This window comes from Orcinus orca, chromosome 6, assembly GCF_937001465.1.
Source record: "Orcinus orca chromosome 6, mOrcOrc1.1, whole genome shotgun sequence".
Taxonomy (NCBI): Eukaryota; Metazoa; Chordata; class Mammalia; order Artiodactyla; family Delphinidae; genus Orcinus; species Orcinus orca.
Window position 1 is genome coordinate 72894768 of NC_064564.1, and position 13908 is coordinate 72908675.

Here is a 13908-nt window from a genome sequence, read left to right on the forward strand (position 1 = left end):
GGAAGATGATCCAGGACCTCGGAAAAAGAATGCAGGTAAAGACTGAGAAGATGCAAGAAATGTTGAACAAAGACCTAGAAGAATTAAAGAACAAACAGAGATGAACAACACAATAACTAAAATGAAAAATACACTAGCAGGAATCAGTAGCAGAAGAACAGATAAGTGACCTGAAAGACAGAATGGTGGAATTCATTGCCATGGAACAGAATAAAGAAAAAGAATGGAAAGAAATGAACACAGCCTAAGAGACCTCTGGGACAACATTAAATGCACCAACATTTGCATTATAGGGGTACCAGAAGGAGAAGAGAGAAAGGACACGAAAAAATATCTGAAGAGAGTATAGTTAAAAACTTCCCTGTGTGTCCTCAGAAAGTTGCTGAGGCTCTCCAAACTGCAGTTTCTTACTCTTTAATACAGATGAGAGGATGAGATTAAGTGTGTGCTCCGCTGTGCTTTGCACGGTGCCTGGTTACATAGGAAATACTCCATAAATATTAGTTGTTTACTATTGTTATTTTTTTGTTTGAATTTTTCAATTTTGTTTATTTTTTTATACAGCAGGTTCTTATTAATTCTCCATTTTATACATATTAGTGTATACATGTCATTCCCAATCTCCCAATTCATCACACCACCACCACCGCATAATGCCCTCAAGGTCCATTCATGTTCTCACAAATGGCCAGATATCGTTCTTTTATATGGCCGAATAATATTCCATTATATATACATGCCACATCTTCTTTATCCATTTAACCATTGATGGACACTTACGTTGTTTCCATATCTTGGCTATTGTAAATAATGCTGCAATGAATGTTGGGGGTGCATGTACCTTTTTGAGTTAGTGTTTTTGTTTTCTTTGGATAAATACCCAGGGTTGGAATTGCTGGATCATATGGTAATTTTTAATTTTTTGAGGAACCTCCATACTGTTTTCCATAGTGGCTGCATGAACTTACACTCCTACCAACAGTGTACAAGGGCTTCCTTTTCTCTACCTCCTTGTCAACATTTGTTATTTCTAGTCTTTGATAACAGCTATTCTAATAGGTGTGAGGGGATAGTTCATTGTGGTTTTGGTCTGCATTTCCCTGATGATTAATGATATAAAGCATATTTTCATATACTTTTTGGCCATATGTATGTCCTCTTTGGGAAAATGTCTAATTAGATCTTCTGTCCATTTTTAAATCAGAGAGTTTATGTTTTGGTATTGAGTTGTATGAGTTCTTTAAATATTTTGGATATTAGTCCCTTATCAGATATATGATTTGTAAATATTTTCTCCCATAAAGTAGGCTGCATTTTCATTGCATTCCTTTGCTGTGCAGAAGGTTTTTAGTTTAATGTAGTCCCACTTGTTTATTTTTGCTTTTGTTGCCTTTGCTTTTGGTATCAGATTCAAAAAATCATCACCAAGACCTATGTCAAAGAGCTTACCACCTGTGTTTTCTTCTAGGAGTTTTACGGTTTCAGGTCTTATGTTCAGCCTCTAATCCATTTTGATTTAATATTCATGTATGGTGTAACACAGCAGTCCAGTTTCATTCTTCTACATGTGGCTGTCCAATTTTCCCAACACTATTTACTGAAGAGAATATCTTTTCCTCATAGTATATTCTTGGCTCCTTTGTGGCAAATTAATTGACCATAAATGAGTGGGCTTACTTCTGGACTCTCTGTTCTGTTCCATTGATCTATGTGTCTGTTTTTATACCAATACCGTGCTGTTTTAATTACAACAGTTTTGTAATATAGTTTGAAATCAGGGCACATGATGCCTCCAGCTTTGTTTTTCTTTCTCAAGATTGTTTTGGCTATTCAGGGTCTTTATGGTTCCATACAAATGTTAGGATTGTTTGTTCTATTTCTGTGAAAAAATGTTGTTGGAATTTTGGTAAGGATTTCATTGAATCTGTAGATTTATTTGGGTAGTATGGACATTTTAACAATATTAATTCTTGCAATTCTTTTTTTTTTAATTAATTAATTTATTTATTTATTTTTGGCTGTGTTGGGTCTTCGTTTCTGTGCGAGGGCTTCCTCTAGTTGTGGCAAGCAGGGGTCACTCTTCATCGCAGTGCACGGGCCTCTCACTATCACAGCCTCTCTTGTTGCGGAGCACAGGCTCCAGACGCGCAGGCTCAGTAGTTGTGGCTCACGGGCCTAGTTGCTCCACGGCATGTGGGATCTTCCCAGACCAGGGCTCGAACCCGCGTCTCCTGCATTAGCAGGCAGATTCTCAACCACTGCACCACCAGGGAAGCCCAAATCTTCCAATTCATGAGCATGGAATATCTTTCCATTTATTTGTGTCTTCTTCAATTTCTTTCATTAATGTCTTGTAGTTTTCAATATACAGGTCTTTCACCTCTTTGGTTAAATTTATTCCTAGGTATTTTATTCTTTTTAATGCAATTGTAAATGGGACTGCTTTCTTAGTTTTTCAGATAGTTTGTTATTAGCATATAGAAATGCAATAAATTCTTGTGTATTGATTTTGTATTCTGCAACTTTGCTGAATTCGTTTATTAGTTCTAACAGTTTTAATCATAATTTTTTTTTATTTTATTTTATTTATTTATGTTTGGCTGCATCAGGTCTTCGTTGCTGTGCATGGGCTTTCTCTAGTTGTGACGAGCACGGGCTTCTCATTGTGGTGGCTTCTCTTGTTGCGGAGCACGGGCTCTAGACGCATGGGCTTCAGTAGTTGTGGCACGTGGGCTCAGTAGTTGTAGCTCACCAGCTCTAGAGTGCAGGCTCAGTAGTTGTGGTGCATGGGCTTAGTTGCTCCATGGCATGTGGGATCTTCCCGGATCAAGGATCGAACCCATGTGCCCTGCATTGGCAGGCGGTTTCTTAACCACTGCACCACCAGGAAAATCCCATGATTTCTTTTTTGTAGCATTTATTTAGATGTATGCCATGCAAATCTGAGTGTGCTAAAATAAAACAGACATATAACTAAAGAGATATGTAGTAAGAGAACTTTCCATTGTGCAATTTGTTGCTGAAAGTCTCAAGAAAAAAAAAAATGTAACAGAACATACTGATTTTAAATTGCCTATAACACCTTTCATCTGAAGCTTTCAAAGCATGTTACAAATTTATCTATCCCATAAATAATCATGGGTAGAAAGAGAAATGAGAAAAATAGATGCAGATCCAGGACTTTTGCCCTTTTCCCATTATATTTTCATTTCTTGGATGACACAGCAGTAATCTGATCAACCTCAAGAAAAAAAATCCACCAAAAGACTGTCATGCTGAAGTGTAAAAGATGACGACAGCTATTTTATAATGGGAACTTGAGGGCAAAGAACATATGAATTTTTTAAGGAGCTCTCAGAAAGTTAACTACTTAACGAAACGTCTCCGTACTTTTATTATTCCTATTACTACTGATAATGTTGTTGCTTTAAATTGTAATACCTTGCTCTACAGTTTAAAAAGAATTCTCAAATACATTTTTACTTAATCCTGAGAACAATCTTATGTGGTATGTGGGCAGGTATTACCTTCATTGGATGGATGGAAAAACTAGAGTTTAAAGGAGTTGTATCCCTTGCCTAGAAGCACATACCTAACAGTAAGTGAGAAAACAATTTTAAACTACTCAGTAGAATGTAATTGTTGTGTACATAGGTTCAGGAATCAGGCTGCCTGAGTTCAATCCTCAACTCTGCCACTTGATAAGTTACTGAATATCTCAGTATCTCAGTTTCCTCATATAAAAAGTAAGTATAATGAAAGGATTGTTATTAAGGTTAAATTTAAAGTATATAAAGCAGTATGTAGCATATGGCAGATACTCAAAGAAGTTAGCTCTTTTTATATTCTAATAACTCATTTTTGCTCTAGATTTTTTTAGTCTTCATGCCTGTGGTGTCACAAATTCCTTCTAAAGGGCACAGCCCTACTTACCCACAGCCCCAGCACTGGGAAGCCATCGATGGATGATGGATTAGACAAGGATAAAGGCACTTGACATAAATACAACAAGTCCACTGTACACAGATGAGCTGGGCCAATCTTATTCTCAGGCAATTTGTATTCTGGAAATGGTGAACAAATTAAGTAGTTTGAAGATAGGCCAATTTTTTTTTTTAATGTCATGAAGGGGAGAAGTAGAGTTGGAATTATGAGGGATAAAGGCACCATGAGATAGAAGGAAAGAGTTTGGGCTTATCTTCTTGGTTCCTAACTTCTCATCTCCATTCTATTTAAAGTTTTAAAATACTTTCCAATATGGTTTTCCAAAGGCATGTGGGTCAAGTGTGGCCCTCATCTCAGTCCTTTTAAGACATTTGAGGCCAGTTACTCTTTTTAGCAGTGTCTATGTTTTCCTAAGTCTACTCCACTCAGCTCTCTCATCTACTGACTTCATTGTTTCCATTTTACTTACTGTATGCCTATTACTTCTGAATCATAATTTCTGTCACTTCATAACTCCATCTTGTCTCATAAGCACCAAAAACTTTGTCTTATTAACCATTCAATTATTGAAGGAATGAATGAATAAATTAATTTATTATGTATGTTTATTTAGAGCACCCCGCTCTTATGAACACCAAAGGCAGTGCTTGTGTGGTCTGGTAACAGGGATATTGAGAAGGATCCCCTATCCTTCCTCCCGTGACCCTCCATCTGGGAGATTAAATTTTGTCTTCTACAAAGTTATAAGGTGCTTTCCTGAGAGCAGATTTTGAAAACTGAATGGCATTAGAGATCCAAAGAAGACAACACAGTGTGAAGAGAGTTACTAGAAGAAAAGATAAACTGAAGGCCCTTCAAGCCACCATATACCTGCTGATAGTTCTCCTCCATCATGTGTTGCTAAGTGAGTAAACTGTCTTCCATTCAGCTCTGTGTCTCCGATTTTTGAGTTTTTGGTTGTTAGGTCAGAAACGTGTTATTACTTTGTAGCAAATAATTTAGCAAGGAATAATTTTGGTTTTAGAAGTTCAGTGTTATAGAGCAATAGAGAAAAATCTATTTTTGCAATTTAAAGGCTCTGCCGTAAGTATTCATTAAAAATTTCCTATCCAAAATATTTGCTTTTGCATGAGAAATGAACCACTCAAGCGCAGGGGTCTCTACAGGGAATCAGGGAAGTCAAGTCAGGCAGTGTGGATTATATATTATGAATTATTTGTCATTTCATTTATTCATGTATTGAATACCTACCATAAGCAGGTCAACATGCTAGTTGCTTAATTACTAGGAATGGCATGAAGAGAATGTCCCCACTGCCAGCCTATAAGATTCTTGAAACCAGAATTTGTATATTGTATCCCCAGGACCTAGCACAGTGCCTGGTGGAGGGTTGGAATTCTTTATATATTTTCTGAAAAGAAGGAGGTATGTAATAAAGGCAGACCACACTCCTGAGAACTACACAGCCCATCATTTTATTCAAAATGGTAGAAAGAGGAGAATCTTACCAAGTCCATTTGGTTGACGAGGCTAATTTTCCTATAAGCTGTATCTTTTCCTGCTACCCCTATCTCCATCAGAGTGTGCAGAGGTAGTCTCTGAGCACTGGCCACCCATCATTCTTAGCCCAGAGAGGATTGCCATCTTATTGATGACTGCCCTGAATGAATATTCTGAAGGCTCATTTTCTATACTGGTGCTTTCAAAAGTAATGTTTAAGTTTACCATTTTAAAAGAAGAATATTTGCAAGCCCAGATGAGGCTTTTTCTGAAGATGCAATGAGCCACTTGGATGAATATTATATGTGAATTCAGCTAAGTGTTCAAAGAAAATCACTCCCTGAAGAATCAAGCTAAGTTGATCTTCCAGCCATCCTTCATGTAGATGAGCCGTATGTAGCTTTTCCTTGCCCCTATTTACTTTTTAAGCCTATACAACTGAACAATTCCCAATTGGTCAGGTCTAGGGAGCAGCTCATGTTGTACTTAAGCTAATAAATTAGGGCTCTGTTTAAATAGTGCACTCATTCTTTATATCAGAGATATGAAATGATAAAATGAAAATGATGGATATTTTTAATATTTTTAATAATAAATTTTGGTCTTATAAGATGGTTTAAAATCCTCTCCCTAAGTAAGTACTGACTAAATAAATGAGGCATTGACTCAACAACTCAGTACGCAGACTATCAAACAATGATCTAGAAAACTACAAATGGATTATAAAAATTGTGTCATCATCACTTTATAAGTCTACATGATTTCTTACTAATAACCTTAAAATATTTATAAATTTGGTTAAATATTATTTACTTGACTTCTATCATTACCATTGTTAAGTCTCTTGTCTGGTCTACTGTAATAACTCCCTGATTACATCTACATATATACACCCACACACATGCATACTTTCTGTTCAGTCATATTTCAGTAACTGACTATACCATGACCCATTTGCACAATTTAGAAACTTGCAAGTCATCTTTGAGGCCTCCCTTTTCTCCATCCCATATATCCTATCAATCCCCAAATCCTGACAATCTCATCCATCTGTTTTAATCTATCCCCGCCTGACTGGATTATTACCACAGCCTCTGAATAGATCTCCTTACTTCCATTTTTAGTCCCTTCCAACCCATTCTGCTCACTAAAGCAAGATTAAAGCTTCTAAAATGAAAATCTGATCATACAGTTTCTCTGCTTGAAACCCATGATGACGCCCTTTTCGCCTTTTGATAAAGTTAAAATTTTTAACATGCCTATAATGTGTTTCTGCCTACTCCTCCACATTACTACTTTCCACTCTCTCCTTTTTCATTCTATACTCCAGCTATATTGAATGTTTTCTGGGTCCTGGCGGGCTCAGTGAATGGTATTGGTCACTTCTGGTTGTCTGTACATGTCATTCCCTTGCCTACAACACTCTCTGCCCTCTTATTTGCCCTGGTAATGCCTATACATCCCTCAAGTCTCAGCTGAAATGTAAGTCCTCTAGTAAGTCTCTGATATTTTCCCTGACCTCAGAGAAGGTTGTTCTCCCTTGTCATGGGTTCTGTGTCTCCTTCCACTGTACATATTTCATTGAGTTGTATTTCCTTGTTTAATTAGCTGCCATCTTTGCCAGGTTACAAGCTTCGAAGAGCAGAGGCATCTTCCATCTCTCTTTCCATTTTAACCCCTTCATCAAACACACAGCCAGGCACTTAATAATGTTACATAAATGAACACATGCCTGCCAGAATAGCTCTCCCAGAGTACAGCTTTCCCTTCAACAAAAGCATTTTAGCAGATTCAGAAGAAAGATCCAATAGATTTACCTAGGCTATTGCCTTTGAGCCACCTCATATACTGTGTTTCTAGAAAATTCTATGTTCCCCACACCTAATCTTCACTTTTCTGCTTATTTCCTTTTTTCATGCTGAAATACTAGTCCTGAGCATCTCTAGCTATTAAATCCTATCCATCATTCAGCAGCTAACCAAGGACTATTCACATTTTCAATTATTATTATTTCCTCCTCCTACAAGTTCAATCTCTTGTCACTCCATGCAAGACTAACTCTCTCTCCTATAACACTTAGTACATTTTTGATAATATATGCCACATTCTGCTTTGCACTGTAGTTAACTGTCTGTACATTTGCTATAGAAATAAACTGTAAGTTCCCTGTAGCATTTTTTTTTTCTGTACATCTGTCTTCTCTAACAAATGAGATCCTTAGAGAAGGAACGATGCCTCTTTCATTCATATCCTATAGCTAGTATAGTGCCTGGGGCATTGTACAGGTAGTGGGAGAGTAGAAAGTGAAGGCATTTCAGAGTCAGACATATTTGGATATTTGATATTGATCATGTTACTTAATATATGTCAACCTTGGTTTTCTCATCTGTAAAATGGGGATTAAAGGGCTGCTGTGAGTTAAATGAAGTAATATTTCTAAATGCTTTATCGTTTAATAAATATTAAGAATTTATTATGCATCATTAATTTGTTCAACAAATATTAATAAAGCACCTACCATGTGGCAGGCACTGCTGTGGGTGCTTGAGCGGCATCATTGAACAAAAGAGACAAAGATCTCCACACTTGTGAAGCTTACATTCTAATGGGAGAAGAGACAATAAACATAATAAATCAGTAAATTTCCTGGTATATTAAATGGTGATAAATGCCATAGAACAAATAGCACAGAGGAGGGGAGAAGGAGTTCAGAAATGCTAGGGATGGGTGGGAGTCATTATAACAATAAATAGGGCAGCCCAGATAGACCTTACTGAGAAGGTAATAGAGACAAATTTGAGCAAAGACTCAAAGACGTGAAGAAGGTGAGTGAGAGAGTGATCTATGTGGATATATGGAGAAATAGTGTTCCAGGCAAAGTGAACGAACAGCCAATATAAAGGCCTACGTGCAAACATGATGAGTATATTGCAGCAAGAGCCAGTGATTGTGTGGACATGGCAAAGCAAGGAGGAGAGGAACAAGACATGAGGCCAGAGAGGCAACAAGAAGTCACCTCTTACAGGGTTTTGCAGTCCACTGTAAGAACTTTGGCTTTTACTCAAAATAGTGTTGAACCAAAGAGTCACATGGCCTGATTTATATTTTCGCAGGATCCCTTTGGCTACTATGTCGAAAACAGACAGTAGGGGACAGGAGTGGAAGCACGGATATGAGACAATTGGCCATAACTCAAGAGAGGTTAGACAGAGTATGTTGAATGAGGGTGGTAGGAGTGAAAGTGGCCAGAGTCTGGATATAGGTTAAAGACACAGGTAACAGCATTTCTAACAGATTGGATGAGGGGTATGGGAGAAAGAAAGAAGTCAAAGATGACCCACTATTTTTTTACTTGAACGTCTGGAAGGATTTGTTCAGCATTAGTTGAGATGGGAATACTGAAAGTAGAGTAGGTTAGGGGAGATTAAAAGTTCAATTTCAACATGTTAAGTTTGAGATGTCTTTTAGACATCTGTATGGAGGTGTTGAGTGGCTATATGAGTCTGAAGTTAGGAACTGTTGTCTGGGCTGAAAATACAGATTTAGAATTGTGGGCATATAATGGTATTTAAAGCCACAAGCCACAGGAATGATATGGTGGCAAATGAAAAGCTTCTGCAGGTGGGAAGCTTATAGTCTAGAGACGGAACATAGTAACTACTCACAGAGTATCTGTCCTTTTCCCCAAACAGTGCTCCTCAGTGTATGCTTTGTAGAGCATTAGCATTAGCACTCCCTGGGGACACTGTTAAAAATATAGATTTCTGGGCCTCATTCCTAATCCAATGAATTAGAAATTCTGAGGGTGGATCCTGAGAACACTTTACATAAGCCTTTCAGGTGATACTTCCATGTGTTATTTGAGAACTACCCTAATGGGACCTTAAATATTTATTGAACTCATTCACATTTTTAGGTTTTAATTTCTATTTAATGACAATGTGACACTCATCAGTTCAATGTGATTTCATTTCTAATCATAATTGTGAGGCTGAATTTCAATCCATATCTTACATATTAGTGCTAATATTTCCAAGCTGTTGAGTATCACACTGTGAAAGCTCAAATGATGGATGGCAGGGAAAAAACCCAAGTGGTTCCCTGATCCTAACTTCCTCTGCTAGCATGGGGAGAGAACACCGGCATTATACAGTGTGCCAGCAAGAGGGAAGAGAATCAGGGTTCGGTTTTTTGTTTTTCTTTTCCTTGTTTTCTTTGTCCTGGGCTCTCCATGGGAGGCAAGGCCAAATGATTTCTCAGAGGTCCTCCCAGTTATATCATTCCATGATTTCCTCCCCTGAGGTTTCTACAAGGAGCACTGTGGAAATCATCGCCTACAGCCAAGGGTGATCGCTCACACAAGCACACATTTTCAATTTCCAGCCCAGGGCATTCAGACACAGTCTGTAGCTAAGTGGGCAATCCCAGGGGCTTCATGCAGCCACCACCAGACACAAATAGCCTGGCCACAGCCTGTTGCTGGCCCTTCAAAGAAAATGCTAAGTATTTTTCCAAGAAACCTGTGAATATGTGAGCCAGGAGGACAGAACAAGAGAGTAGAGGATCAGAGGTATTTTGAACTGAAGTTGGTTATGCTTTACCAAAGAGTTTGTGTTAATGCAACCAGCATCTCAGTCCCTACCTTGCCAAGCTCTATTCAGCTCGAAGAGTGAAAACTTTTTATCTTCAGCGTTAGTTCCAACCTAATTCATATCTGATCAGGAATAAGTTTTGCTCCTCCAGGAAGTGAACCCTGGTTACCTACAGGTCCACAAAATTGCAAGTTTCCCTTACCCTCTTTTTACTTTGCCCCAATTTATGATGGAATTCTGGTATAATTAGCATCCCCATTCCCTCAAAGGGCAAGAACCCTGTCTCCAAAGTCAGTTGGTATGGATGGGATAGGGAAAGGAAGGATAGAGCCAAGCCTGCCATGCTGCCTATCTTTTGTCTCAGCCTTCTCTCCTGGAAGATTAGACCTCGTCCTCAATACCTCTGGCTGATGGCTAGAAGCCTCTGCTGTATTTGCCAATCCCCTGGAACCACAGTGTTTCACTCATCAGCTTTGATCATCACTCCCTTGCTGAAAATGACTCTATTATGTCCCACTAAAGCAACAGTTCTAAACTTGGGGGTACATCAGAATCACCTGAAATGCTTGAGAAAACACAGGTTACTAGGCCCCACCCCCAGCGTTTCTGACTTAGTAGGTATGAGAAGAGCTAGAGGGGCTGCGTTTTGAGCAAGATGCCAGTGATTTCAGTCTGAGGACACACTTTGAGAACATCTGCATAGAGAACTAGATCACTTAATCTGGAAAGAAGCCTATGTGTAGCTTGTGTTTGAGGGCATAGATAGATAATTAATAAAGTTAATATTTATTAAGGGTATTGTGTTAAATACTTGACACTTTTCACTTACCTCACAACCACCCTATAAATTGAGTATTGTTGTTATTAATAATACAATATTAATGTTCCCATATTACTTGGGAATTTTGGCTTAGCAAGTTCATATACACAGTAGATGGTGGAGTTTGGTCCTGACTCCTCAGATGTCACTTTTTTGGTAACAACTACATGTATTTCCCTATATGTTGTACTTCTGCTACTCTCTGCTGGTCAATGCTACAGTCAGGAGCCAAGGCAAGCCCCCCAATCCTGCTCACTCACCAGTTCCTCCCCTCCTCAACCATCAGTGCTGTCAAGGTCTCAACATGCCTCAAAGACAGACTCACCCAAGTTATTACCATGCTCTGTTCTTCAGGATTTCCACAGCAACAAAATAATCAATAAACATGCCCACAATGCAAATTATTTAATTTAGTTACCACACATTAAACCACTGAATGAACCAATATAACTTAATATTAGCCACATCTGTATGAATGTAGTAACTGCTCCATTGACAGACCTCTGGCATACTGCCTGTCTTTGGGGTACATGCTATAGTTCAGCAGCTGGAAGCGTAGACATTCCTCATCTTGACTGCCCAGTTCCTTTGAGTGTTGAACACACAGCCCTATCCATTGTAAGCTACATGTATTTAAACCTACCAAAATATAATAGCAAATTAAAGGACAGAGGCTGCTAGGGAGGCACCCAGGAGGAGAGGAGGGAATCTCCAGGTCAAGCAAAACATGATGGAGAGGGAGAGGCAACCATGTTATTCTTCAAAGGAGTCTATCATAATCAAAGTGTATATTAAGGATCTGAGATGAAATTATTATAGTTTGAGCCCAAGTAGATTTAAATATGGTGAAATTGTCAACTTGTACTTTTTTGAGGACAGAATCTGTGTTTGAGTCACCTCTCCCTCTACAATCTTGAATTATGTTTGCACATATTAGGGACAAGTAAAAATCTAGTGAGTGAAGAAGGTAAGGGAAGAAAATGAAAGGGAAGGGAAGGAAAGAGAAGAAAAAAAAGAAAGGAAAAAAAGAAAATGGAAGACAGAAAGGATATTGTTGTAGCCATTGGCAAGGTTTTCATTAAATCACTGAAGTAAAAAACATACTTCTTCTCCAAAATTACCTTGACACCAAAACCAGGTAAGGACACCACAAAAAAAGAAAATTACAGGCCAATATCCCTAATGAACATAGTTTCAAAAATCTGTAACAAAATATTAGCAAACCAAATTCAACAATACATTAAAAAGATTGATCATACACTACGATCAAGTGGGATTTATTCCAGAGATGTAAAGATGTTTCAAAATCTGTAAATCAATCAATGTGATACATCACATTAACAAAACAAAGGATAAAATCATGTGGTCATCTCAATAGACGCAGAAAAAGTATTTAACAAAATTCAACAGCCATTTATGATAAAAATTCTCAAAAAGTGGATATAGAAGGAACATGCCTCAACACAATATAGGCCCTATAGGACAAGACCACAGCTAACATTATACTCAATGATGAAAATCTGAAAGCTTTTCTTCTAAGATCAGGAATAAGACAGTGATGCCCACTTTTATTCAACATAGTATTGGAAGTCCTAGCCAGAGGAATAAGACAAGAAAAAGAAATAAAAATCATTCAAATTGGAAAGGAAGAAGTAAAACTATCACTATTTGCAGATGACATGATTTTACATACAAAAAACTAAAAAGACTCCACCAAAAAACTTTTGAACTAATAAACAATTTTGGTAAAGTTTCACAACACAAAATCAATATACAAAAATTTGTCATATTTCTGTACAACTAATAACAAACTACCTGAGAGGGAAATTTTTTTAATTCCATTTACAAGTGCATCAAAAAGAATAAAATACCTAGGAATAAATTTAATCAAGGAGTTAAAAGACTTGTACTCTGAAAACTATAAGAAAATGAAGAAGGAAACTGAAGATAATACAAATAAATGGAGAGATATTCTGTATTCATGAACTGGAAGAATTTATATTGTTAAAGTGTCCATACTACCCAAAGTGATCTACAGATTCAGTGCAATCCCTATCAAAATTTCACATGCATTTTTCAGAGAAACAGAGCAAACAATCCTAAGATTTGTATGGAACCACAAAAGACCCTGAACAGCCAAAGCAATCTTGTGAAAGAAGAACAAAGCTGGTGGTATCATGCTCCCTGATTTCAAACTATATTATAAAGCTATTATAATTAAAACAGTATGGCACTGGCATAAAAACAGACACGTAGCTCAATGGAACAGAATAGGAGCTCAGAAATAAACCCATGCATATATGGTCACCTAAGTTACAACAAAGGAGCCAAGAATATACAACAGGAAAAGGAAAGTCTCTTCAATAAATGGCTTTGGGAAAACTGAACAGCCAAATGCAGGAGAGAATGAAACTAGACCACTATCTTACACCATTCACAAAAATTAACTCAAAGTGGATTAAGGGCTTGTATGTAAGATCTGAAACCATAAGACTCCTAGAAGAAAGCATAGGCAGTAAACTCCTTGACACAGGTCTTGGCAGTGATCTTTTGAATCTGACTCTAAAAGAAAAAGCAACAAGTGCAAAAATAAATAAGTGAGACTACATCAAACTGAAAAGCTCCTGCATAGCAGAGGAACTCTTCAAAAAAATGAAAAGTCAACCTACTCAATGGGAGAAAATATTTGCAAATCATATATCTGATAAGGGGCTAATACCCAAAATATATAGCTGGTCCCCAACTTATGATGGTTCAACTTACAATTTTTCATTTTTATGATGGTGTGAAAGCAATATGCATTCAGTAGAAACCATACTTCGAATTTTGAATTTTTATCTTTTCCCAAGCTAGCAATATGTGGTATGATATTATCTCATGATGCTGGGCAGAGAAAGCAAGCTGCAGCTCCCAGTTAGCCATGCAATCACAAGGGTAAACAACTGATACAGTTACAACCATTGTGAATGCATGCAATCATTCTGCTTTTTACATTCAGTACAGTATTCAATAATTTACATGAGATATTCAACACTATTATAAAACAGGCTT

General features: G+C 37.6%; 1 long non-coding RNA gene across 1 annotated transcript; it reads right to left on the reverse strand.

Moving 5' to 3' along the window:
- Window positions 1-436: 436 nt before the first annotated feature.
- LOC125964642 (uncharacterized) lies at window positions 437-8049 on the reverse strand. Its single transcript, XR_007477841.1, has 3 exons — window positions 7964-8049; window positions 3934-4064; window positions 437-471 (listed from the first exon to the last, which is right to left on the reverse strand). It is a non-coding gene; the product is annotated as an uncharacterized LOC125964642 (long non-coding RNA).
- Between the last annotated feature and the right edge of the window lie 5859 nt (window positions 8050-13908).